This window comes from Balaenoptera ricei, chromosome 13 (genome assembly GCF_028023285.1).
Source record: "Balaenoptera ricei isolate mBalRic1 chromosome 13, mBalRic1.hap2, whole genome shotgun sequence".
Classification (NCBI taxonomy): Eukaryota; Metazoa; Chordata; class Mammalia; order Artiodactyla; family Balaenopteridae; genus Balaenoptera; species Balaenoptera ricei.
In genome coordinates this window covers 53,107,883-53,130,840 of record NC_082651.1, presented here as the reverse complement: position 1 = coordinate 53,130,840, position 22,958 = coordinate 53,107,883, and the positions used below count along the sequence as shown (strand labels likewise).

The window sequence follows — 22,958 nt, the reverse complement described above, 5'->3', positions numbered from 1 at the left end:
TTGCATAAAGTACGCTAATGGTCTAGCCTTTATGATCTTCAGTTCCAATTTCTTTAAAATAGAATAAAAATTACAGATGCTTCTCAAGAAATCTGAAAGCAGAATCCTTCAGGTTTTTTTTTAATAGCTTTTTCGTTGTGGCTTTTCCCAAAGCTAATACTATAGCCTTTGTGCGTGAGTGCACGCACGTGTGTGTGTGTGTGTGTGTGTGTGTGTGTGTGTGTGTGGTGGGGGGTAGCTCAGCTTTATCTATTTTCCCAAAGCATTGAATGTAGTTTCATTGACACAATAATTTTTTATTTTGCCCTCATATCTCATTGGTTTGGGGGCCATTACAAGTGCTTTTACACATATACGAGTACACATACAAACATATATTTGATTTACAACATATTTAAAATTAATCATGTTTTAATACAACTTGTTTACTTGTTAGAACGTTTGAGAAAAAAGAAGTCTTTGGCAAAGAAAGTTAAAATTATTTTTTAATGAATTCCTAGATTCCAGAGTCATAGTTTAAAGAAACACATTCTTAGGTAGTTTAAGTGGAAATGGCTGACCAATAGGTTATGACCTAGGAGTATGGGTGAGAATAAACTCTGCTCCAACATTCAAATTTCTGCTAGGGAGACACTCTTAATGCAGCTAATGTTACAGGAAAGGTCTTTTTCTACCTGGGATAGGCAGCAGTCCAGGTCTTGCAAAATTGTGTCTCAATGTATGTGCTCTTATAGTAATATTTTGTATTTATAGAATAAAATGCTTCCAACTTTTTATTAGGTTCTTCATAAAATTCTTTTTTTTTTTTTCTCATAACATCTGTTAAGAAGTGGCTGAGGTCCTTTACTAAAGGTCTTTATTGAAGGCCTTTTCTCTATCCCAGAATCTATTCATGAAAATATTTCAATTCTGCGTACTTTGTTTGAGGAATATCCATTTGCCATAAGTAGGGCCAAACACTGAAGTCTCAGTGGGCCAGGAGTCTCCTCACCTGTTGTAGTTCAGGAGTTTTAAATTGCAAACCTAGCAATTAGGCTGGGATGTTACACCTTTAGAGAATGTTAGTGAACAACTATTCACGTCCTCTTCATTTCCCAGCTCCTGTCCATGTAGGTATGTTTATGTGACTCATTCTTACCCATATATCACTTCTAGGCTAAGGCAGTTAAAAGTGGGTGGACCTTCTATTTTCTTGCTGTATCTCTTTCTTTCTACCTTTCTTCCTCTTCTTCTCTCCCTCCCTCGCTCTTTCCATTGGTGTATTAGACGTGAAGGACATTAGATGGAGGATTGCAACATAGAAGTGGTCCACATCTGTGGGTCACCTAGTAGAGAATTATCCCAGTCAAAATGGGTGTGTGCTGGTGGAGGGTAGGCTGGGGTGTTAAGTCACTGACATTTCAAGGTTTATTTGCTACCACAGCATATATTAGCCTGTCCTGAATGATCTAGTGGTTCTCTGTAGCATGAAGTTCATTGAAGGAACCAGAAGAATTTCAGCTTAATATGTTCTCACCTAGAACATGTTTCTATAAAATACTACCAACTATACTGATGAATCAGACCCAGCAAAAACAGTTATGAATAGCTATTTTTGTATCTGTAAAGTCTGGTTGTGAGTATACAGGTAATCAAGAAATTAAATTAAATTAAAACGGACCAGTTATAGTAGCGCCAACAAACAGCGACAGAGGCCCTGATTTTTCCCTCCCCGCCTCCTCATTCTTGATGTTTATTAGGTACTTACTAGCTTCTGGGTATTTTCTAAGAGCTTTACTAGGATAATCTAAATTAATCCTCACAATAACCCGGTGAGGTAGGCGGTATTATTTTCCTCGTTTTACAGATCAGGAAACTGAAGGCCAAAGAGGGACATTGACCAGGGTCACGTTGTTGGTAAGTGAGAGGATGAGATATGAAACCCAGAGAGTCTGCTGCCAGAGGCTGTGAGCTTAACCCCTACATTATGTTACCTAAGCCAGAGTATTTTAAATGATGTCTACAATTGTGGATTTGTAGATTTATATGCATAGTTCTGGGCGTGGAACCAATTCTCCAAAAAAAAAGTATTGGTGAATTCCGTGATGTGGGGCTTCCAGAAGTCAACTCATTCTGGTCTCTGGGTTGATAAGGTTGAGGGTGGTGAGGAGCAGTGCCTCATTCAGGACTACTGAAGTACCTCTGTTGTTTGCAGCTCACCCTCATTTGGCCTCTTCTTTCTTGCTCAGAAATTCTGGTGGCTCCTTAAACCCAGAGAGACACCAAATGTTCAGAGCTCCTTTGGGAGAAGAAGGTTATGTGTAGACTGGATTTGAAAAGCCCTGTACCACAGAAATATGCTCAGCCTGGGGCATACAAATTATCTTAAAATACCCTGTGGCCATCTCCAAAGCTTGAGTAACTTCCTTTGCCCTGTTTGCAAGATTCTACCGATCTAACCTTTTTTTCTACTCTCTTTGGGCCACACACTCTGTAAAACAAAGGAATTGGTCTAAATGATGTCCAGGATGCTTTGCTTTGCCAGCCAGGCAGATCATCTCCACCATCCATATTTCTTATTGCTCCTAATATTCCTTTTCCCACGTAGTGAAGAGTGTTCAACCACTGGGGTTAGACAGACCTGAATTTAATCCAAACTATACCACTTAATAGAGGTTTGTTCCTGGGAAACTTACTACTAAATCTCTGTAAATCTCTTCCATCCCATATCTCTCAATTATGACATGAGTATAATCACACTGACTTAGTACAGCTTGGCCCGTAATTGGTTCTCAGTGAATGGTAACTTCCTTCACCTTCTAGTTTCTGTCCGTCTGCACCTGTATCATATTTCAAAGCCTGACTTTTACTGCATCTCTTCCTTGAAGCCTTCTCTGATGAATTCAACCCACTTTCTATTATTTCTCCTCAAATTGCTTTTGCACTTATTTTCCTGTGCTCCCCAAATAATCCTTCATTATACTTGACATCTGAGCTGACATCCATAATCAAATCTTGTTTAGTCCGTCTTCTTTGTGTTGATTGTCCAATGGTGTTCAGGTTGAGGGTAAGGAGGCTTTTTCCTCCTGCATTTCCCATAGAGCTGGGCACATAATAGGCAGCCAGTACATACTTATTTTAATTGTCAACTCATTTATCTTTGCTATAAACCAGCACAAAAAGATGGGGGCAACTCAATTTAACAATGGCTTAATTCATTTTTGTAAGACACTGCGTATGGAAACATAGGAGAAGATTCTGTGTAGACTGGATTTGAAGAGCCCTCTACCACAGAAAAATGCTCAGCCTGGGGCATGCAAATTATCTTAAAATACCCTATGGCCATCTCCAAAGCTTGAGTATCTTCCTTTGCCCTATTTGCAACATTCTGCTGATCTAACTTTCTTCCCCAATGGGGAAGAAGTTGTGATGCAAAAAAAAAAAAAAAAAAAAGGAGTGCAAAATAACTACTATAATGCAACTTGAGAAATAGAAACACAGACATCTAAAAGATGGAAAAAATACACCTGGTTTGGAAAATTAGAAAGGATGAATGACATGGTTTCCATTACAATGGGCACTGTCTATTATTACATTCTATCCATCGCTAGTCCAACTGCTTCATCATCAAATGTAACTGAACAACTGCACCAAATTCATCTGGAATTGAATTGTAGGGGCTCAGCCTTGAGTGCATTAGGAGGGTGTTCCTTCTGTCCCACTTGGAATCCAGGTACTTAATCTAATGGCCCCTAATGTCTTGGGCCTCCCCTTACCCAACATATCTCTTTAAAAGTAAATCTTCTAATGAAAGGATATTTGTATATAAATTTGGAATTACATGTGTTTTAATTTTTAAAAAGCTAAACAGATATGTAGAGTGGAAATGTAAAACGTACACTTGTGAAAAAATCATCTGTGATCATTCCAAGACCCGTGCAGAGGCATTTAACATTCTTTCTTCCACATGTCTCTGACCCAACACATGACTCTGTGAGCATTTGCTCCCTTATCTCCCACATCAGCCTCTGTTCAGTTACCTTTCAGTATCATTCACACTACACACATTGTTTTACAGTGGAACATAAATCTTTTTCCTGCCTCAGCAAAAAAGTGCTTGGTGTAATCATACATCACCAGTTCCAGCCATATTTTGCTGATCCTTTTTTTCCCTTTTTTAAAAATTTTAAACTTCTGGGCATTATTAGTTTTTGCCATATTGTTCCCACGCATAATTTTTGCCTTCCCTTTGAAGATAAACCATACCTTCTTCCTTTTCTGTATTGAGTTAAGGAGAAAAAAAGATTTGAAAAGATTTGTAATTAAACGTATTACTTGCTTCAATAAAGTAATCTATCATGAATCACTCTTTAACAAATTTGACATCTGTAATAAAACTTCACTTTTACTTACCTCTTTATGTCAACCCAGATCTTTTAATATTCTGAGTGAGGGAACCAAAATAATCATAAACTCTTTGTCAGTACAATTAGCATAAATGCCCTGAATAATTTGGAAACATCTATACGTTAAACTTCACTGTGGCCTACTTTGTCTTAACGTTTCGAGTTTTCTTTTCGGGGGGAATATAACCCAGTATGTTACCCTTTTCTTGATCTTAATGTGAAATTCTCTTTCTGCATATCTAAATACATATCTGACTCAACCTCTTAGAAACCTTACCCACATCTTTATCTCCTTCCCCACTCACTAGCTGACCCATTCTGTTAAAGTTAAAAAGAATTATGAGTGTAAGCCAAGAGAATGCTGGGCTGCGGAAGTGTGTGATTTGAAGATGTTGATGATAAGCACGGAGAATTACAACTACCTTCTTTAACTAGAATGTCATGTGTTTTCCTCACCACCCCCAGAATCCCACTGGCAACTTAGAGGAACAGTATTTTGTTTGGGTCTGTATCTTACTGTTGCAATATGTTGTAATAGAGCAAGCATGTTCCATATATGAGGCAATTTAATTTTTAAAAATATTTAGCTCATGTACTTTGAAAAAAAAAACAACTCACTTCAGCAGTACTATAGAATTTCTGTAATCCCACTATCTAAGACAAAAGAGGACTAATTTGGAGTCTGGAGAACAAGGCTTGTTAGGAAATGGATTACCTAAAATACAGGTGAGATAAACTTCTTTAACAAAATTCAGGATACTTGGACTATAGGCAGCCTTTGTACAAATAAATATAAGTTCTGCTTTACATAATAGGTAGTTATTATATTATGTAAAATCCAGTACCTAAAGATTTAGGTACTATTTTTTTCAAAATAAATTTAATTATGTTCACCAATTTGAGGTTGACGCCACTGGGACCACTACTCCCTTTTATAAAATTATCTCTCTGTCCTTCCTCCCCGAGTTTTATTGTGAGAAGGAGAGTACTGAACTGAATTGACAGTGGTTGAGTCTTGCAGTTTGCTTTTTCTATTTTCAGTTAGTTATTAAAAGATTTGCTAATAATTCTTGTCCCATTTATTCTATCTTCATGGAATGTTCCTTAAGAGTAAAAATAGGTATTTAATTCTTCATAAGAATCTTTGAATTCATAAACAAGATGTTTTTAAGATCTATCTACAATTAGGATGGCTCTAAACTCTCTAATAGCTGTATGATATCAGTATGGGAGTCTGTAAACAAAGTCATCCCCAGGTGCCATTTAGAGTTTGGTTCTACAGTAAGCATGGATGATACTCAGATTTTTTTTCTTCTTGCTTCAGAGTATAATGGAAATGGTCAGCAGCCGTGCACCAAGCATACTGCTAGATGCTTAGGGGCATAGAAAATGGTTGGAAGGCATAATTGTTCCCCGTAAGAGTTTCCAATCTGATTAGTGAGAAGACTCGGAGCACATGTAGAGGACAATCCTGCAATAGCTCATACATCCAAACAAAATTAGGAGGGGAGAATGTTCTGGTGTAAAGTAGTCAAAAGGATATTCTGGAGGAGACAGAATGTGAACCAGGTCTCTGGGTTCAGGGTAAGGAGGAAGGGTAAGGAGGAAGCATTGCAAGGCAGGGTAGAGGGGAGCAGAATGGAGCAGAGCTATGAACAGCATAAGGAAAAGAATGTTGGCGTGAGTTCCCATGAATATGGAGATGGTGAAAAGAACCCTGGACTGAAAGTCAGAAGAAGTATGAAATATTTAATGTTTCTGACATTCTGCTTCTTCATTTATAAAGTGGAATAATTATACCTACTTGGCATATCTTATAGAGGAGTTGATGGCTCAAAAATAGTATTTGTAGAAGTGCCTTGTAAGTTGTAAATCCAGCTTTTTTGTGTTTTGTTTTGTTCATCATCGTTATACTTGTGACTGTGTATGTGGGGGGCAGTGTCAGAGAGAAGCAGAAGAGGACACCTAGGAAGGTCATTGCTAGTGGAAAGGAGGTTGGACTTGCTTCAGGAGACAGAACTGGCCACAGGAAAAATTATACAGTTCAATTACATTTAAAAAATATTTCCTGATATTGTAATAGGTGATAATGATGAGGAGTCAGTGGCGAAGAAAACAGACATAGGCTCTGCTCTCCCTGTTCTTACGATCTTTTTCTCGCCAGAACTTTGACCTTATGCCAAAACTACAGATCTTCATCATGACCACAGTATTACCCCTTTCAGAAATATTGTCTTAATTATGACCTCTTGAAGACTTAAACACATTGGAAAAAAATGACTAAATGTTAAGTTACATAAAAATGCCAGGTGCTGCGAAAATCTTCCTAAGCTTTTTACAGAGGAAGGAACAGGATAAAAATAGTATTTGAGGAATATTACTTTGTTGTGGGTGTGAAGAGCATACTATTGAGAAGTGTAGCAAAGACATTTACTGTTTCCTGACTATCTGAGTATATTCAGATATTATAAATATCTATAATAGTTCTGGCCCATGGGCTATGAACAGACATATTTTTCTTCTAGGCAATGCATTCAGGAGTCAGTGTGTGACCCACCAGCTCTCTTTCCCCCTGTTATGGCCATCCTGGAGGTCCCTGGTTGAGATGGCAGAGACCCAAGGTGGAAACAAGTTGTATCTCTGAGTCACTTCATGTTGGGAGCTGCTTTGGAGAGGTGTTGGGAACCACGTTGGAGAGGCATTGGGAACCGCAGCAGACTTTGTGTGAACATGAAATAAACTCTTTTGGCTTAAATCACTGAGTCCTAGCCTGACTCTTACGGTGAGATGGGCTGGTGACGGTAAGACCTGCTAAATGACAGGAATATTCTAGAGATGAGATGATACAGAGTTGGGAGATGCCTTGAATGCTCTGCTTACAGTTCCTGGTCCTTGTGTAATGTCATTTCCTTCAACCTGTCGCCCATTAATAGAAGGCTGCAGATTGAAAACCAATAAAATACATTTTTGTTAATCTTTTCAAGGTTATATAGAGAATAAATTTTAAAAAACATAGCAAACAAACTGAGGACTAAATCCCAAGGGTGGTACTTCGGCCCATAATATTATGTTCACTGAGGGGAGACATAAATGTGGGATAATACCTGCACTGGGATATGCCACTGCAATTTTCTCATGTCCAGGTTCTCTGCTGATGACAGAACAAGCCAGGAATGACTCTAAACATCTACTGCCATGTCTTGTGGGCTTTGTTTACTGTATGGGCAGTTTCTCAATGAAGAGAGGCATTTCAGTTATTGCCAGTAGCCGTGTTCCTGTTTACATCTTGATGCTGTATAGGAAAGAGTTAGTGAGGTTTAGCCTCTGGAGCTAAACACATTTTATCAGGAAAAAATTTCAGCAATTGACTCTCATCTGGTCATGTTACTTATATCTTGTTATCTCTCAAGGGCCCTGTAATTAAAGCAGGTATGTGTCCTCTTAAATCAGAGATGTGGCAACTGTAGATATTGTAGTAAGTTCTAACAGGAGACCCTAATGGCTGCTAGATTCAGTAATTATAATGAAGCTGGTGGGAGTGTTTGGCCAGGGAAAGTGTCAAAATGGGCAAATGTATCCCAAAGTGATGGAATTATAGGACACATCATAACCGGACCAGGAAACACTGCAAACAAAATCTCAAAGACCCCTTCCTTCATCCCATCCTTCCTTCCTCCCTCCCTTCCTTCCTCCCTCCCTTCCTTCCCTCCTTCCTTCCTTTCTTCCTTTTTTCCTTCTTCCCTCCCTCCTTCTTCTTCTTACTTTCTCTCCCTTTTCCTCCTTCCCTTCCCTGCCCCTTCCTCCCTCTCTATGAATAGACCAAAGCAGAATTTTTATTAGATGTTTTTCCAATATTCAATGTAACAAGCAAGACAGACATTCTTGCTTTTATTTATTAACTAATATCTTAATAACTAATATCTTAATAATCAAATGACCCAAAATTGCTTTAGTGGCAGTTTTGGGACTACTTTTTCTGTCTTAACTGGGTAAAGAACATGTTCCATAATTCTTGAAGACTGTGGAAAGGTAAAGACAATTGAGGAGAAAGAAAAACCATTCAGGTGAGTAAGAAGAAGGTAAGAAGAAAAATGTAACAAAGAGGATCTGAAGAGTAAAACCCGGAAAAGAGAGAGTGTGTCTTGAGGCACATGGAGGAGGGGAAAATAAAGATCTTCCTCTGAATACATAGTTGTTTTGCAAAGGTAATGCCACGTAAATGATACTTAGTGTGAATGACTATGCTCAATGCTCTTATATTTACCTTTTAAAATTGACTTTAGTTTTTAGAGCAGTTTAGGTTCATAGCAAAGTTGAGAAGGTACAGGTATACTCCCTGCCCCCCCCCCCCCCACCAAAATGAACAGCTCTCCGCCCCCCGTTATCAACATCCCGCACCAGAGTGGTGTGCTTGTTACAACTGATGAACCTACACTGACACATCATAATAACCTAAAGTCCATAGTTTACATTACAGTTCATTCTTGGTGTTGTACATTCTATGGGTTTGGACAAATGTATAATAACATATATCCATCATTATAATATCATACAGAATATTTTCACTGCCCTAAAAATCCTCTGTGCTCCCTCTACTCATTTTCCCTGCCCCCCGTCCCCTGGCAACCACTGATCTTTCTACTGTCTCTATTGTTTTGCCTTTTCCAGAACATCAGTTAGTTGGGAATCATAGAGTGTGTAGCCATTTCAGGTTGTCTTCCTTCACTTAGTAATATCCACTTAGGTTTCCTCCATGTCTTTTTATGGCTTGATAGCTTAAACTTACTCTTTGAGTGGAACATAAAATGATCTTCTCAAGTTATTCTAGATCAAGAAATATGTAGTAGATGATACTGGTGCCCGCACCCACGTTCCCTTGGCCCACTCAGCCCTAGTAAGCACTCCCTGTGCTTGCCGCTAGCTTCCCACCTCCTGCTGCCCTCAGCTTCTCTACTTCAGGGCTTTCTCTTAAGCCTTGGTTGGTTTAGCCATGAATAGGTGGAGCCTTGAAGGATGGAGACGGGGAGCTCTAGGGTCAGGGCAACTGTCAGTTGTGAACTGGACCAGAGGTTTGATGCCCCGCCCCCCACCCCCCCCCCCCCACTTCTAATCCTGCAGTGGAACAGTTCTGAGGTTCATTTCTTTCTGGTTCCTGAGGGGCCTCAGAGGGAATAAGCCTCAGGTGTCCACAGTGATGGTCAACTCAAAACTCACCCTGACTTGCTTTCTCTCCTCTTCTGACTCATTCATCCCATTCTTTCCCTCCAGCTTCCTGGACTCACATCCAAATAACCGCAGTTCACCAAGCCCTTGTCTCAGTTTTTGCTTTTGTAGGAATCCAAATTAAGGTACATTACTTCCACCATAAAGTGTTTTTCAAACTCAACTCCTTTGTTTATTTGATCTAACTTTTCAACTATTTTGGGAATAAGTTGGATTGAAATATGTTTACACAAGACACAGAGCTCCTGTAAGGATGGGAAACAGAATTATGGAACAATTTCTTTCCTTCTCAAACAGTTTTTCATTGGTCAGGCTACATGCTTACTAGTGCTTTCAGGGTTATTACTGGAAGTGCTAATTGGTTAGTATGCAACACAGCTTGTTATGGCATTACAAGGGGAAAATGCTAAAAGTAATGTATTATTTTTATTTCCTTTTCCTCAGCCCCACAACTATTGAGAACCATTTAACCTCTAAGTTATTAAGGAATTTTTTTTTTCTTTAGAGATGACAATGCCTGATGATTTCTCTGTCCTTAGGGCAAGGGTAACTCTTGGTGTGCTGCCTGAACCAAACAGATAAATATAATTATTATTTCTGTATATTTGATGATGAAAGGATTTCAGGCTCCACAGACTGATCTTTCTGTTGCCAACTGCATGCTGCCGAAACCTTGATTAAAGGCTCACTGAAGTAGTTTATCAGTATTTGTTTGGTTTCAGGAAGTAAAATATGTGAGCTCAATATGAATGACAGACTACGTCCAGCGCGAGCATTTGTTTCATCAGCCAGGGAAACTCAGAATCCTTGCTGTAGATAATGTATGAGGAAGATATTTTCCCTTCCCAGATTTGCATAGAGCTCAATAGTCCTCTGATTCCAGACATATTATGTTCTGTGGTAGCTTTCCTTGCCTCCATCTTCCTCTTGCAAATGTGAATGTGCTAGAATACAGACATCATTTAAAAAAATAATTTAAACCCTTCAAATTCCCCTGTCTGGAAAATGTTTATACAATTTGTAACAGAGAAGCCCAAAGCGCTGCTGAAGACAGCCAAAATATTTTGCTGACTTTTTGACGGGATCATTTCTAGGCAAGGGGAGAAAAATACTGATCCTGATAAAAGGGGAAAGGAGTGAAAAAAGCAGGTTCTGATTTGTATGCTTTCATAAAATAGTAAGCAAATATATTGAGACATTCTTTTAAAAATCCTAAAATGGATGGAGCTAGGCTGTGAAATGCCCTTTAGTCTCTTGAGTCTAAACAAGCAAAAAAGTTAGGGACACTATAATTAATCTGATGTTTTCTCTGTGTGTCTGAGAGAGAGGGGGCATGGCTGAGAGATGAGGGGAGGAAGAGGGAGAGAGAAAGAATATAAGAGAGGGAGAGAGGGAGGGGAGGGGGAGAGAAGGAGGCAGGGGAGAGGAGAGAGGAAGAAAATAGAGAGAACAACTTGGTGGAGAGGGTAAGAAACACACACACACACACACACTCACACACACACACACACAAATGAAACCATCATATGAGTATTTCCAGAGTTCACTTGGTGATTGTAGAATGGTGATTTTATTTTTAGTGCACACTCTCCTACCCCTAAATGGAAAACATTAATTAATACAAATAAGCTTTTGATAAGTCTCAATTATTTAATCTGTATATGAAATTTGAGGTATGTATACTAATCAAGCCTTTTAACAATAAGAATTTTGAGTCTTTTCATTTTATCATTATTCTCATGAACCTGAGCCTTTGTCATTCTGTATGGACACACCATGTGCAGGAGTGATTACAAAAACAAAACAAAACAGACATCAAAGAGGGATGCCTTGATTTCTTTCTGTGGAGCAAAACTGAAAGAAACAAAGATATTCACTGTCTATTGTAACTTTGGTGGTTTTCCAAATTGCCTGCAGTACCGCGAGCTCTTTGTTTAGACCTTTTAAAATAACACAAACAGAAAACATGCAGAACATTTAGAGTGAAGGCTGACAGTATCTTTTCAGCTGATGGGACTTGGGGTAAAAAAAAAAGTAATAATAATAAAAACAACCTGCACAATGTGAATTAGAAAGAAATACCTGTCTTTACCTTTTAGATTTTGGGGCTTCTCTACATTTGTAATATAATCTTTATATTTTGAAATGGTGGTTTATGTCCTTTTTTTTCCCTTTTATTTTCTTTCATTTTTTAAAAAAACCCTTCTATGTGTGGGATAAGCACGCAGTGAGGTATATGATAGGCGCTACAGTAATTTTGAAAATGTGTATTATTTGGCAAAATAGTCTGTAGTGACTTCATCCCATTGTGTACATCTGTATTTGGACACTTCTTTAAAGGTGAATTTTTGATCTGATGGACCATAATGACTCCTTCCACAGCACATCCCTCTCAGATGCTGAATTATTGGGCCTCCACTGCAGTTATGGTTTATTGGGTAAATAATAGTCTGACTGTACCAAGGCAAAAGTTATGGATGGTCCCATGCACATGTTAGCTGCCTGCAAATCTTGCCATAGTTCCACTGAAAACAGTTACCAGAGTATACAGGCCAATGGGAGGGGCAAGGGTTCCCTTTGGATAATGACAGTGCTGTGCCCTCTACACTCTTCAAGGTCTTTTGTTCTTCGTTTTTCCTTAGAGCATGACAGCAGCTCTGAGGGATCTGTGTTGGGAGCCAATGAGAAAGCTGAATCTTATTGGGTTAATTGACTCATGCGGGGCCTTGGAACTCTTTGGATGGAGAGCTTGGCTGGGAAGGTGGGTCTCCCTCTGTGTGCTGGCCAGCTTCCTCCTCCTCCACAGATTCTATAACAGGTGTAGAGCAAGGAGGCTGAAATTTAGCATTTCGCTTCAAAGAAAAAAAAAGATTAATATGATGCTTAAATGTCAACAACGTTCAAGTCTGGTCACATTTTGAGACCAAAAGAGAGAAAAACCATTTTAAGAAATTAACAGGAAAAGAGTGGTAGTGCTGAAAGGAAGAATTAGTCATTTTATTTAAGAGCTGATGTTCTAGGTTTGGAAATGTAGATGGCAAGGACCTTCACTGCAATCACAGGTGTATGGAACTAGGTGCTAGTTCAGTAATGTCACCAGGAGTGTTTTTTCAACAAATGGCCAAAATCGTGTATTTCTTAAAATAAATTTCTTAAAAAACAAGACAGATTTTCAGAACTGAGTTTGTTCTAGGGACTTACACTCAGGATTTTCAAAATGTGCTCCAAGGTGGCCTTGTCAGAGTGACTACGTTAAGAATCTCACGAATTCTCCGTGCTAAAAAATACAAAGACTTCATCCTGTTTGCCTTTTACTTTGCCCATCTATTTGTTCTTGCTGATGGGATTATATCCCAAATATTTTTTATGCAATTGGAAGGTAAATATGTATTGCTGCAATCATATATACAAGTCACTCAGCTTGGCATTGATGGATATAATGAGTAAGATATTATCCCTGCTGTATTAGTTTTTTTATTGCTGTTTTATAAATTACCACAAATTTATCAGCTTAAATCAACACCCATTTATTAGCTTCTGTAGGGCAGAAGTTCAGCACAATGTGGCTGGGTTCTCTGCTCAGGGTTTCACCAGGGTAAAATCAAGCTGTCAGCTGGGCTGTGTTTCTGTCTGGAGACTCTGGGAAAGAATCAACTTCCAGGTCATTCTTGGCAGAATTCAGATCTTTGTGGTTGCAGGACTGAGGTCCGTATATTCTCTCTGGCTTTCTTACTGGAGGCTGCTTATGATTCCTAGAAGCTTCCTGCATTCCTTGCCACATGACCCCCTCTATCTTTAAACCAGCAATGAGAACTTCTCAGGCTTCAAATTCCCTTTGTACTTGGATACTCTGACTTCCCTTTCTGATGAAGAAAATTTTCTGCCTTTAAAGGGCTCATGTGATTAAGTCATGCCCACTCAGATAATCTTTCTATCTTAATGTCAACTGATTTGGGACCTTAATTCCATTTGTAAAATCTTCACAGCAGTACTTAGATTAATGCTTGATTGAGCAACTTGGAGGTGTATGTATACCAGCGACCAGGAATCTTGGAGGTTTATTTTATAATTTTGCCTACCACATCTGCCATAAGGGAGATTGAAGTCCTTTAAGATGGATAAAACAAGGATAAAAAGAGATAGGATACAGGAAGAATTATAAGAGCTGCAGGAGAGGGATAAACCAGATGTTACAGGGGTTTAAAAGTAGAAGTAACCACTTTTGCTTAAGAAAATCTAGAGAGATTTCATGTAAAGAACCTTGAAGGATAGGTAGTATTTTTATTCATGGAGATTAGGATACTCCAAGCAGAGATAACAGTACAAACAGTGGCACAGAGATGGGAAAGGGAAGCATGTTGGAGAAATGGTTAGCAGCACTATAGAGATGGAGCATGAAATACATTTGGAGTATTTGGGAAGGACTTTAAATGCCAGGCATATTAATTTGTCTCTACATTGGTGAGAATGAGCTATCTCTAAAAGTTATTAAATATGAGAGAGTTGTGATGAGAACTATAGAAGGATTGAAAGTGGAACAGGAAAACGTTGGAGTTAGAGGGGGTATCCAGGGAGGGTCTCTGGCAATAGCTCAGAAGGTAATGAGGACCACAGATCTACTAGGGGAAGTGAGGATGGAGGGAAGAGATTGGATGAATGTGATGAGGGAGTCTGTAAACCTGAAAACAGATTGGAAATATGGAGGGAAAGGAACGGGAAGCCGACTCCATTTTGAGCCAGCTCTCATAAACGGAGACAGGGATGTTGGATTTTCTTTGGAAAGAAAATGCAATGAGATAGGTTGTACATAGCACACAATTCAGATGGCACCATTGTTGAAAGTACTCTTGGACCTCAGCCATCGACAGGAAGGAGGGAGCCAAGGCCATACTAGACAAAGGGCTAGTGGAATGGAACTAACTGGGCTGTAAGGCTGCCATGAATGAGTAAATCCAGAATTAAAATGAATCCAGTCATGGCAGTAGAAGTACGCTGATCACTGGTAGTAAGGACGCTTGGGGTCTCAATCATTTTGGAGAAATCAGTGGCAATAGACATGGGGGTATAGGCTAGTCCCCAAGTGGAAGGGGTTAGTAAAAACTAGTTAGGATACAGCTAAGGGACTCAGCCATCTCTTAGAAAACTGATGCACTCTTCAGAAACTATTCATACAAGGTGTCCAGCCATAGAGGTGACAGAAGTTGGGGGAGGCAACCCATAGTCCAAGGGCTTGCAGTAGACACACTGGGAACAGAACTAATGTCAATTCCATGGACTAGATTGTATCAATGCAATGATACATATTGGCCCCCTTGGAAATGAAATGGCACAGTCTGTAAGGTGAGGATGTTACGATCAATTTACAATCGGAAGGGACAGACGAGGCTAAGACTATTATTTAATATACTGATTTTCAGAAGATAGTCAATCAAAACTTCCTGGCAGGCAGGTAGGAATGTGGTTCTGTCCCTTAGAAAAGTGATAGTGATTCTATCTTCCATAGAATTTCGAGGGAGGGCAGGAATGAAAATTTCGATATATGAAAAACATAGGGAGGAAATTATTATAAACTACTCTTCATTAAACTTTAAATGGAGAGAAAAGAGCTGTGCCAAAAGGAGCTGTGCTCAGGAAGGGGCCAGGATTGTTTGCTTATTTTAAAGAATCTGGTGGCTTTATGCTTGTTTGTAGATGGAGGAGAAGGAGCCAGGGGAACTACTGAAGGTGAGGAGTGAGAAGCGATCAGGTGGTGTGAGGTCCTGGAGGAGAAAGAGAGAGGGATGAGGTCGGAGCAGGGTGAAGTTAGTGGGATCTCCTCTCTGGTAGGAGGAAAGGCTTAGGTTTGTTTGTAAAAACAAAAAAATGCAGGACACATCATCCTCAATCAGTGATGTTGTCCATCTAAAAATTAGTAGTATCTCCTTCCTAAAACCTGTTTTTGCAAGTACTTATGTGATAGGTCTGCTCATATTGTCCCGTGCGTGTGCTTCATATTAAGGCTTAGGTTCTCAAACTTTTCCTTGAAGTTTTCCACTGACTCACCCTTGTCTTCAGGAGGCTGGACAATGAGGGTGGGAATGTCCTTAGAATTCCTACTTATAAATTCTCAACTACCCCACGGAGTACAGTAAGACAGAGGGCCCCGGCACCAAGCCAGGAAGATCAGAATCCCAAAGAGTCAGCGGGAGTCAGTGTTAGCAGTGCCAAGCCAGGAGATAGGAGGTGAGGTGCTACCAGAAGATGAAACAGAGGGTCAGCTGCCCAAGGAGACCACAAAGCTGGAGAATGGAGCTACTGGGAGAGTAGAGAATGAGTCGGGAGGGAAGGGCCAGAGCAAAGCCAGAGATGTGGTGAAGTAAGGCATGGCTGAAGTGTTGGATTAGTTTAAGACAGTTGTGCAATTGCAGGACATAATACTGAATGAAAAGTTGCTGTTGTTGTTGTTTTCCTAGCAAGACATCTAAGGTGTTCCTACCAAGTTGCAGAAAGTCTTAAAGTAGCAGGTTCTTTGAACAATCTCCAAGCCCGTTCATGCCCCAGTCTCTCCTCCCCGGTCTTTATGGGCATCTTTGACGATTCAACCCAAAATACCAGTTTTACCTAAACTTTTCTGCCCAGCTTCCATTTTTGCCTGAAATAGCCTCCTGGTACTATCTGCCAAAAGCAGATAGTTTAGGCCGTGAGTTTCTGAAATCCCACCTCCTCCAGGCAAACATATTGACATAATTATGGAACTTCCTCCAACCAGCTCTTCCAATCCAAACAAGAGACCATGGCATCCCTTCATTCTCGCATCCTCCAAGAGGCACTTCACCTGTTGAACATGATGTTAAAAGAGTCTTTGTGAATATAACTTAAAAAAAAAATGTGTTCCAATCTTACCCTGTCCTCCTCAAATGGTCATTTTAAATTCGAAGTGCTTCGTACGCATTTAAATCTCTTGATCTCAGGTGAACCCAGTACAATGTAATATTTTATTCATTTTATTTAACATGTATTTCTCGAGTGCTCGCTGTCTTCCCTGGGCAGTGATGGTATGGCGGTGGTGCTGGTGGCGGTGTGTGTGCACGTGTAGGAGATGGAGATCCAGGTAGAGGGAATGATGTCTACAAGAGCAGAGGCGTGCCTGGAAGAATTGCAGTGCGTGCACTGTGGCTGGAGGACAAGATGTATGGATGCATGAGGGCATGGTGGTGTGGGCAACTCATCCGGCAACGTCTGTTGAGGTGTTGCTCTGAGGTGTTTGGAGTGTATTCCAAAGGCAGTGAGGGAGCCATAGGTTTTCAAGCAGGGGAGTAAAATAACTGATCTCTGTGACGAGATCTGAATCTTTTTCAGTAACGTGAGCTAATCAGTAAAAGTTTTTGCTGAATTAAATTATGTTTCATGCATGTGACATGAAGGTAAGGCAGTGGCTGCACTGGAGTGGGGAGAGGCTGGAATCTGGAAGAACTGATGGACCACAACACGCATTCAGATAAGACATGGCGGAGATCACAGGAGTATGGATGACTTCTGGTTTTGTCTTTGGATTTCTGATTATTTTGCCGATTTCTTAAAATGAACATGAATTACATTTATCATTTGAAAAAAACCTCATAGACCTTATTATGAAAGAAAATAGCAATGACCGACTTTGGGAGGGTGGGTAGAGAAAAGGACAGAGTTGAGAGACATTTTGAAACTACTGGACTTGGATGAAGAACAGACCTCCTGCCACCGCATATGTACAAGTCCTGTGTTAGATTTATAGTGTTGGATTTTGATTGCTGAGTTCTTTTGAGATTGTAAAGTAATCCCAGGCCTCTGTGAGTATTGGAGGCTGAGGTGGTCTCCCTAACGGACATTTGGGAAATTGAGGCCCTCATGTAGGGAGATGAAGTTCATGGGACAGATTACAACCAGGCTAGAAGGAGGCTAGTCTCTTTCAGATCTCTTTCTTTCAGGTCAGCCCTTTATGGGAGGCAACAGTGCTGGGGACTTTTGGTACACTTTTCAGTGATGGGGAGGACCATCTACCGCTGGCTGCAATTTGGGAGTTAGGAAGGACCAGCCATCCCCAGAGAGCTCCACACTAAAACTGACTGAGCCGTATCTCATACATTAGACTATTTAGTTGCTTGTTATTCTTGTATTTATTTCCTTTCTATTATCTTTGCTTAGTGGAATCTTGTTTTCACTTTGTCTCAGCTGGGCTTTGGGGAATTGAAGAAAAAGTTGTGGATCCATGTTGGGCTAAACCATGCAATGGGGGCCCCTGTGCGTGGCCTTGGTAACAGTAATTAGCATGAGTTCCCCAGGGGAAGGTGAGTCTCAGGATATGAGTGGGAGGCTGTGAGTTCCAGATAGCCTTCACTAGTGGTGATTCTCTCTCTCTGTTACTGTGAAGGATTGGGATCTGATCTTTTTAAAGGTATCTGCATATAACTTGGTGCCTGTTAAGTTGAAGGTAAAATTGGGAAAGAGAGAGGGTTTGAGTATTACTTGGTGTTCTGTTTGCCAAGTGAGACGACAGATGCCATGGACTGAAAGGCACTCCCGAAGGACAGGTTTTAGGAGGAATAATTGTGCTTGATATAGACACGTAAGGGTGAGGTGTCTTTGGTCTCATCAGGTGCACTTATCCAGGAAGTGGCTAGATTTGTTCTTTATGTGGAGAAAGACATTACACACAAGAGCTAGAACTTAAGAAGTCATATCCAAACGGGGGATGATAAAACTGGTTCTGCTGCCTCAGAGCATTGCTGTAAGAACAAAGTCAACGGTGACAAGGCTATGGATTGATTCTGGAAGTAGAGTGGGATAATACATGCAAAAGTACCATAATATATATTACTATTATTGAAAATAATAAGCAAGAGCTCTGTGTTTTTTTGCTATCTGTCCCCTTCACATTTCTGCAGTGTATTATTACTCTTTCTGTTCTTAGAAGCACTTTTAATTATGTTATTGTCAGACCTAAAACTAAGATTTATTTGGAGAACTCCTTTGTCCTCTGGTAAAGAAGTTTTTAGTTTTTCCTGGAAGAGTTGTATTTAAGATGCAATGATTAAAGCTTAAATATAGCATGATCTCAATCTGACTAAAATCTGGTTCAATCTTTTAAAAAATCATTGTTCTTTAAAGTCTGGTAACTTTTGGTTTCATTCAGACAGGACTGAGAAAGCTGCTCACATTTGGAATTGAAGGAAGGAAATAATTTCTTTTTAAACACCACAGAATCCCTGAGTATTACTAATACTATAAGGCTGTTTTTTTTCCCCACTCAATTTATCTGGAGAAACCCTGATTTGCATATGTTTACATCTATTTGCATGTGCAACTCAAGTGACTCCCAACTCCAAGTATGTAAGATGAAACAAATTAACTCTTTGTTTTAACCTGCTGTGATGCTTGTATAATACTATGTGGTAGGTGTGGAAATTTTAAGTGCCTTTTAAACTGGAGAAGAATTTAGGAAGTGTGGAGGTGGGCATTCAGGGTACCATCTTGGCCTCAGGAGTAAGGATGGGAAGAGGTCTGGAAGAGTGTCATTATGGGCACATATGTCCTTGACTGTGGGCTTACAGAGCACCCCTAGCTGAACAAGGGAGATCAAAGAGGAGGGTTTTGAGACACTTCCATCTGTAATCACGGACTTCGAACAAAGCTTGTGGAGGCAAAGCTTGACCGTGGTCCCCTGCACCTCACCATTACTGCTCTCCACATGTTATACCCTTGCCTTCCTTTCAAAGACCCCCCAGGCATGTCTTAATTTTCTGCAAGTCTATATTATAAAAAGATTGCGTAGCATTATTATTACATGTTCACTAGGCACGTTTTGGAAAAGAAAAAAATCCCCCCAAACTTTCTCCCTATAATGTGTTTTTGTTTGTTGGTTTGTTTTTCTTTGGAAGCACATCCATCCAGCCCTAAGAAAATAAAAAACTGGAGGCGATTTTCGGTTCTTCAGAAACCAGTAAACAAACAAACAGTTTTTTTCCTGGGGGTATGGTCTTTGGAATCATACAACGAAACCTCCAAGGCAGTTGCTTCTTTGCCTACCTTTTGGGCCAGACTCTGAGACTGCATTACCCAGTGCAGTGGCCACGAACCACATGTGGCCATTGGACACATGAAATGTGACTGAATTGAGGTGTGCTGGCACTATAAAATACACACTGATTTTGAAGGCTTCCTCTGACAAAAAAATGAAAGACTTCTCGTTAATAATTTTAAAAATATTGATTAGCTATTGAAATGATAATATTTTAGATATACTGGGTTAGGTAGAATATATTACCAAAGTTAATTTTCTGCTTCTTCCTGCTGTTTTTTAAATGGGGCTACTGGAAGGTGTACAGTTACACTCGTGGCTCACACAACGTTTTTATTAGTTGGGACTGCCAAGAGATGCTCGTCACTCTTCATCCTAATGGGAAACCTATAACAAGAGCTGAGATCCAGTACTGGGCTGCGGTGGGGAGCGATTGCTACCCATTACTGATGCTCTAGATTATTACTACTTGTGATTTGAATACCAAATGTCTTAAATTCATTTTAATGGGGGTCTTGTTTGCCTTACCTTTTTTTCTGCCCTGCCCATGTTTCTAACATGATTCAATGAAGAGAAAGCCAATGTCCGGAGCTTCAGGCCTATGTAAGTAGATTTTAGTTGAAACACGATTTCTCCTGATGACTAGTAAAAACTAATTAGGTTTGGTCATTTATTCACTTGGAATGTTGTCTCACTGACACCTTGATACTCTATTTAACCTACTTCTAGTTGGCAAATATCTGCTGCCATGTTAGGTTATGCTTTTTTGCTTAAATTAACTCTTAATAATATAACGTAGCAGATACAGGAGAATGGGTGGGGGAGAAAAAGTTTTCATTTTTTTTTTTTTTTTAAATACAAGACTGATTTTATTATATTACCAGGGAAATAAGTTAGATTGCTCTGGCAGTCTCAATAAATCACACATGAAGTCGTCTTTTTTTTTTTCCTAAATTAAATTTTTATTTAAATAAAAGTGTTCTGTTTGTATTTGAGCTGACAGCTAAATCTGATAATTAGAGTGCATGAAGTTGGCTTTGATTGGCATTGTAATTGGATTGTCATTGGGCTGAGAACCTATTATCTTTGGATCATGCCCCATGAAATCTGTTGAAGAAACTTTGCTGCCAGTCATTAGAGCCACCATCTTGGCTTACAAATTAGGTTTGAAAGGCTTCTTACCACTGGGAATGTAATTTAAACCACTGCAATTGCACTCCCATTAATTAAAATTATATTAAAATTATGGTTCATTTTCTAAATATTTTTTTCGTATTTTATTAGACATACTTATTACTAAATGCTGAACAGATTACATAGCAGTGCTTAGCAAAATTATGTTTCAGAGATAATCCATCTCTTCAGCACATGCTACTCAGCACCAGTAGAATTAGTCAGTGTTAATCATGAAAAGATATACTATTTATGTTTTTCATTACAGGTTTCATAAGGAAGCATTTCCATTATTTTAACGTAAAATGCAAGCCCAGCAACGTCTACCGTAAATTAAGATAGGTCCTGCCGATAATGAAATATGCAGCTTCGCTATAAGGAGATGTCGTCTGTTATGGTCACAGTTCTTCCTGCTGTAATTTTTTTTTTTTTCTTTTCTAAAACAATAGAAGCCTGTAAAAGAGAGAAGACTTTTTTTTTTTTTTTTAGATTAGGGGGGGAAAAAAAGCATACACATGCCAGAAATCTATGCTGCTCTTTATTCCTACTATTGTCTGCTAAAAGCAGATCAGAGCTGATTAAGACAGAAAAGGAGCTTGTGAGGGCTGAGCATACGAATGAGACGGGAGTTGGTGGTGAGGCTGGTCTGTCCGGGCTGGGAGAGAAGGGGGTACGTGTGTGCCGGGGCCCACAGTGCATCCTCTCTGGCCCTGGCCCTTCTCTCCGGCCATAAAAGCCCAGATACTCATGGGCAGATGCCGCCATCAAGTATATGGATATGAAGGGCTCAGAGGCATACTTTCTGAGATTCAGAACTAGGCAGAAATTCTTAGGTGCGCTTCTCTTGTTTTATTTCCTTTCTTTTTGTAATTGACGTTTGAGTGTTCAGAAATATCTCCCCATCCCTCAATTTCTTTCTAACCTTGGGGTGATAGCTCGGCAACTTGGATAAAAAAACTTTGATGGGATTTGAAAGGATAAAACAAAGTTTTAAAATTTGTCCTAATTTTATTTAGATTGTTAAATATGTGTACCCTCCCCGGCTCTCCCGAGGAGTCCCTCTCAGCTACATTTTTACCTGGTGCCTATTTCTATTGTTTCTGTCTCTGGCTTCAGTGTTTTGCTCAGTATCTGACACATAATAGGTGTTCAAAAAAATGTTAAATTGAATTGAATTAGAAGTCTACTTTCTAAAGATTCTAGGTTTAGCTAGAGCCAGATCCCAGGTAAGCTGAAGTGCTTCACATGGGGATGACTAGAAATAGTTGATAAAGTACTTTCATAAGTAATTTACTGACTCTACTATATGGCCTTTTGGGGGTGAATACTTCTACCTGCTTTCTTAACCCCCTTTTCTTAATAGATGAAGACACTGAGGGTCAGAGAGCTGAGAGTTCAAGGTCACATGGTTACCGAATAAGTAGCAAAGCTGGGACTACACCTCGGAGTTTCTGTCTCCAAGCTTAGGGCCCTTTCCATTCCCCCATGCTGCCTTCTGTGAAAAAGGACCACGTGCCAAAGAGAGGGAGGCAAGCTCTCCCTTCCACTCTTACTCACTGGTGGGAGAGGAGCTTAGAAGACAATTAGCAATATGGATAAAAACCCTCGAGAATGTCTGGGCCCCATGACCCTTTGATTCCCTTTCTAGAAATATGTTCTAAAGAAGTAATCATATGATGAGTTATTTAATCACAGCCAACTTTTATTGGCTGCTCAAAATGAGGCAGGCACAGTGCTCAGCACTTTACATATATTTTCTCGCTTAAGGCTCAGAACAGGCCGACGAGCTCTGTTCTTACAATCACTCTCCCCTGAAACAGATGGCGAAATGAGGCATGAGAGGATTTTATAAAATAGGTCCAAGTGTCCAAGTTACACAGCTATTTAGGATTTGGAGCCACTCTGAACCTAAAGCGCTTCCTCTCCACTGATGTGCTCATGGCTCAAGTCACTGCAGTGATGCTTAAAGCAGAGAAAGCTCAGAAGCAATCTGAAAGCTTGGCAACAGGGAATTCTTTTAGGAAAAACATCCCACAGACTCTACAAGTGATGCTTGAGATGTATATAATGGATATTGAAAGATGATTATGGTAAAATTGAAATCTGTAAAATACTATTCTCCCACTTTGTAAGCATATGTC

At 39.8% G+C, this 22,958-nt stretch overlaps 1 long non-coding RNA gene across 9 annotated transcripts in view; it reads left to right on the top strand.

Moving 5' to 3' along the window:
* Window positions 1-22,958, top strand: part of LOC132377184 (uncharacterized) — a 624,644-nt gene that overhangs the window by 271,430 nt on the left and 330,256 nt on the right. The window lies entirely within an intron of this gene.